This window comes from Gallus gallus, chromosome 3 (assembly GCF_016699485.2).
Source record: "Gallus gallus isolate bGalGal1 chromosome 3, bGalGal1.mat.broiler.GRCg7b, whole genome shotgun sequence".
NCBI classification, from domain to species: domain Eukaryota; kingdom Metazoa; phylum Chordata; class Aves; order Galliformes; family Phasianidae; genus Gallus; species Gallus gallus.
Genome location: NC_052534.1, coordinates 31,385,399 through 31,391,473, shown reverse-complemented (window position 1 = coordinate 31,391,473; position 6,075 = coordinate 31,385,399).

Genomic DNA, 6,075 nt, shown 5'->3' with positions numbered 1-6,075 from the left:
AGGAGAGGAGAGGAGAGGAGAGGAGAGGAGAGGAGAGGAGAGGAGAGGAGGAAAGAAAGAATGAAGGAAGGGTTCTACACACGAATTGATGTTGAGCTTGATGGAGGAGGTGTTTTAGATGATCTTGTCAGGCTTCTAGGAAAGATCTTGTTTCTATTCCCACACCCAGGGTTGCAGTAGTACAAGAAAGGAGACATAAAACAGCGTACATGTCAGGAGAATATAGGGTCAACAAAATCATTTCTTGTTCACTCCTTCCATTTTCCATGCCGAGTTGTGTTAGGCCCTGATACTGGTTTACTTCCAAAAATGAGAAACAGAGGACAAAAACTCAGATGCCTTGCATGAGAAATATGTATTAAAAAACAGTCAAACCAAAAGTCTTTGGGAAATAGTCAGGGAAATATCAATTTTCCTAGTTTTCTTTCCTTAAAATTCAACCCAATCTGTAATAGGTTTGCATTGGTAACAAAATTCAGTCTGCTAGAGCTAAGCCTTTCCTTGGAGCAAAAAAGCTATCTTTTATTCATCTCCCAAATTATTCTTTGCCAAGAAAATATACATAGCTCAAAAGTTAAACAAGATTTTTTTGTTCTTAGCTACCCACAAAAGAACATCCTTCAATATTGTTTTGGAAATACTGCTGCACAATTAAGATAGAGCGTAAATCATAGAAAGAATATTTCCTGTAGCCTTTGAAATGTTCTAAAGCAGCCTGAAGTGAAAGCAAAGGCCTTTATTGTTGCTTAATGCCAAGTGAATATTTCTGTCCAAGAAACCAATTTATGATTAAGATCTCACAAATAAAAAAAACACAACCTTTTCTCTTCTGCGTTTCAAAGACAGAAAAAATTACAGTGCTTGCTTTTATACTGTTTAAAGTGAAAGAACGTAATAACCAATAACAGCAAATAGGACTTCATAACCTGTTGGGAAAACTACAACTTAGGGCCATGGCTCAGCACCCAGATGTCAAATGGATTTTTAAGTGGAAAAAAAATTGGGGGGTAAAGGAAGAAGTCATGAGAGAACGGGGGAAAGGGTATCAAGAGGTTTAATAATTAAGGGTCTCAAAATGGAGATCCTTTACTCCAGCTCCACTAGGAGAAAAATGCGGGAAATCATGCAAGCCTTCATTTTCTCCTCTCTCCACTCAGTCATATTGTCTGAAGGACCTCATGAAGACAGAATAAATTATTCAAGGGTCGTTTTGTGGAGGACATTGATCTCCCTGACATCTGTCAGAGTGCTCACTGGCTCAGCCTACTAACACAGGAGTAAAACCACATCTTCACTGGAATCATCAGTCAAATTCCCATTTAATTCTCTGACATTTTAAAGGTTCTTCGGGAGTTTATCTCAAAATACTTGCTAGACACACAAGGTTTCCATTCAGACTCTGGAAATTCTTGCTTCTTGTCTCAGCAGTTGTTCTCAGAACTGTCTTAAAAGACGGGAGTATCTCCCCTTCCGTTATGAAGATTTATGAAATGCTGCTGGTGCTCCATGTGCCTTCTGCTGGTATACTCATTTCTGGTCTTTGTATATGTGGAGACTGAATCCGCCAAAGGATCATCTTCCTGTCTGAGGTAAGGAGATAATATGTGAGTAAATAGCTGCACTGGATCCACAGAAAGAATGAGATCAAAGGGCAGATGTACTTTTTGTAATTTAGAAGGTGCTTCTGCATTATTACCCCATTTTTATAGATGATTCAGTTGTGAAGTCAAAAGCAAAATAAACACTTGTGGATAAGAGCAGTTACTTCTGAAATTAAATGAAGTTTTCAATCACTGCAAGCTTATTACCAGTGGATAGATCTTCATTTGCAGAAATGGAGGAAAGTGACAAAATGAGGGTAGATATGGTTTCTTCTTTACTGAATATATATGTAATAAGCATTTGATTTTTAATAGCATAATACCCACAAGCAGTAAGGTGATCACAGTTCCAATCTCAACAGTTGTGAGTATAGAAGCAACATTAATGACAAGGATTCCTCAAATAGATTTCTAGAAATAATCGTTTTAGTAAATAAATATGTTCTTATTTTGCTCTTATTTAAGTGCTCCAGTATTGGAGCTCCTGGAAGCCAGACAGCTGAAACATCATTTAGAAAAATATTCATAGCTAGATTCCTGACATTTTGAAATACAATCTGTTCTGTAGTTATAGTTGTGTCCAAACATTGCTAGCAGTATATTTAGAAGATGTATAAACTGTGTGACATTAAATTGATTCACACGGAAATAGCTCACAGCCCTGTAATTACTCTCAATAGCTTATACTAAACTACATTCTATGCAAAAGTGAAAATTTCTTTCCCTAATTCCTGAAGAAGGTAAGTAGGATATCAGGAAAGGTACACCTCATGCAGAAAATGCAAATATCAAAAGCCTTGGAAAGGTCCTCATTGGTGTACTTTAAAGGGGAAAAAAAATCCATTTAGAAGGTGAGAAAACAGGAGAAAAGGAGACAAAACATAAATGGATGTTATGCTCTCATAAATGGAGAGCATAAAATGTGGGTTAGGTAGATTAATCTGATAAGGAAGAAAGTCCGCAGAAGCTCTTACTAACCTTGTTTTCAAAGAGGCTTGTATTCAGAAATGACTAGGTGTGCAGAAATCAACAGGGTTAGTCTAATAAGGGACAGAGTGCTCAGCACCTTGCAGTTCGACATCCCCAATGAGAAATAAATATGCAAAAGTCACTGTTCATTTTCTAATCCCACCACTCTTCTTTTCACACCTGAGACAAAGGTGACAGTAGGTATGAGCGACACTCATAAGCAACACATCTGTTACCATTTTCCATCTCTGAGAAAACAGAGTAATGACATTCACTTGACATGTTTGTGCTGTAACTCAGCTTATGTATGTTCTGTACCTGAAAGAACGTTTGCTTGATGAATCTCAACTTGAAATTGAGCCTAGATAAAAATTAGAAGAATGAGTAAATAGATGACTAAGTGAAAGGTATATTTATTATGAATGAGAGACTTTTTTTTTTTAGACAGTCCTCAGTCACTTTTTTAAAAACATGATAAGCTTGAATGTTCCTTTACTAGCTCAGTATGGAAAGGGAATTCCTATCGCACTGAAGATCCACTGCGCATGCTAAGTCAAATGGTAAAAGAAAGCTGCATGAACGTGTTAATTTTCAGCACCTACTGTACAACAGTGAAGTATAGTCACTGTTTTCAACCTCAAGAACCAAAAACCATTTTACTCCTGCTGTCCTTCTGGCTCTGCACAGCTTGGTTTCTTGCCTCTTGCTCCCTGGACAGGCACAGAGAACTGATGACTACAGCATGACACTTTGTAGCCAGTCCTTTGAACTCATCCTGCAGCTGAGTCATTAATCTTATAATATCAAGAGCTTCTTTTCATCTTTGGAGAAAAGGGCTGAATTTGTCCTAAAAGCCTCCTCATAAACACTATTTTATAGCTTATTTTTCTATTTATTAGGAAAGCATCATTACAGTAGATGAGCCCACAAACCACAAAACTGATTTCTTAAGGCTGTTTATTGTAGTACTACATTTTCATAACAGCTTACTTCAACACTCACCATTTCAAAATAGTTGCCTTCATATTTCCCTGAGGTACAGCTGTCTCACATCAGAAATGATATTTAGTGAGAGGTTTCTGTTGCTCTGGCAACAGCCTTTGACAAGTTCTGCCTGTGAGATTGCAGAGAAGAGAAATTGCTCGGAGAGGTCCATGCTTTTCTCATTGATGTTCTGACTTTGCTATAAAAACGGTACCCTGTTTCTGAGAGCTGCCACTAAATACATACAAAAGAGTACATTTCTTGACTATCATAGAGTATTACAGGGAGGAGAACTTACAAGATACATATGCTGGTTAAGAATTAAATTCTTCTAATTCTATCATACACAACATCTAAAGAAACAAAGCTGAGTTATTATGCATTCTATTACTTGCAAATTTCAATTTTAAATGGTAATAATACAGGTGATAGAGAGACCCAGCTTGTATAAACAACATCAAAGTGGAGAGCAGACAGGTTGTCAATATAACAATATTTTGAAGAAGTAATTTCATTCATGTTTATTATTTATTGTTTTTGCTATCAGAGAAGATGATGTGTCTTGCCATTTTCTTTTTTTGGGTGGGAAGGTGATAATTATACATCCCTTGGGCAGCACGTTAATCCAATCTAATTAATTTGCTCTCTGGATAAGACAGATGTTCCTGTCCACCAATTAATCTTAACCTTTGACAGGGTCTCTGTAATGGTGCTCTTTCTGTCACAGTCATGGGGCAGTAGATCCTTCCAGATCACTGTTTTTCTTCAGCCTTTGGGTTGTCCAAAAAGTTTGATTTATAGAGTGGCTCACTACTGAAGCCCAGAGAGCTGGAAAGAAGCTCTGGTCTTAACCCCTTCACTTGCTGCCCCCAGGTTTCTAAAAGCTTTGAGATCCTTAAAGCTTTGTTTTTTAGAGGAAAAATGAGATTGTCTCTCTGGACATATTAGGTATCCAGAGGATTCTGCTATCACACAGTAGACGTCAGTGACAGGACCATGAAGTCAGATGCATGCCCTTGTCTGAGGACCCCAAGCTGTGAAATTAGTTCTTGGCTGCAGTGACAAATTTAGGATCACGAAAAGAATTAGGTACCTTAGCAAGGAATGTGTGAGTCTCTAGTATCCATCTAGTCAACAGCTTTATGAAAGTTAAATGTAGGATGTAAGTTGCTGCCATTCATCACTTTGTTCAGTGACGTTGCATAGAAAGAAAACAAAATAAATGCAAGAGGAGTCAGCAAAATCTTGACATTTTCAAACTCTGCTACCTACCACACTGTGGATTCTTTTCCATGTAACTGCACGGAATAGTTTGTTTGGGATCAAAACCAAAGTGAGCCCACACCAGATGTTGCAGTTATCCTGATCTTGCTTCCTGAGTAATATGATGAAAGGGTTTTTTCACCTGGTTCTTCTAGGATGAATTCCTTTCCTAACTTGCAGTAACATTTTCTTTTGCCGCTTTCTTTAAGCATTTTTTTTCTTCTGCTTTTAGACTAAATATCTACCGTACAGTATTTTATGTTTCACAGTAATAAATTGTGCATCAAACATTCTCATAAAATGTGAGCCAGATCCCCCAAACTTTATACTGGCTTTGAAATAAAATTTTGAACAGCAACAACAACAACAACAAAATTAAAGATTCCCTCTTCTCTTTAATTATTTCTTGCTGTCAACATAAAAGTTTCCATCTTAAAGTCTCTACCTCAGAACTGGAATGCTAGAAAATGTTTTTCCTTTTTTATTTCCCTAGTAAGAAAATCTGCAATTTTTAAATATGCATGCCATAGCAGTTGAGAAACTCAAGGGAACTCAGGGGAGCAACAACTATTGCAGGACTGTTAAAATAATCAAGAATTGGGAGTGCTGATCATCTTACTAGTTTTAGTGGGGCTGAATCCTTTTAGCTAGATTTCCAATCAGAGGCAAGGAAAGAAGAAGTGTTACATGGACTTTGCCTCTAAATTGGCATATAAGTGAGTGGCATATTCACAGCATGGTGAGACGCATTAGTATAGAATCTTAACATAAATAATTCTAGCACTGCTGCCATATAATCAAAACAGTGAAGCAGCAGCAGAAAGGAGATCCCAGCAATGCCAATAAGTTAGTGCTGACAATGTATTATGGAGTGCCAGCTATAATCAGTGCTGAAAACTGTTACATGTATTCTACCAGTAGATATTAGGAGGTGTGTTTTATTGAAGATGATATAGCTCAGCAGTGGTTTCAACAGTCTGTGGCAATTGAAAGTTTCAGAGAGCACGGAATTTACAGCAGTCTATGAGTTTGCTTACTCATAGACTTAACTAGATGTAAATTGAAGACAGCCAACAAAGATTTTGACCCCACTCTGGGCTTCAGATGCCTAGTTCACTAAAGGTTTAGAAGAGTGCTGCTGAGAAAAATCAGGAAAAATGAGCTTCTTTTCAATAGGTTCAGGTCTTGCAAGGCCAGCAAGGTTCTAATGAGGTTTTTAGAGAAGTCACTGACAGTTCTAATGATACACCATGCTGAA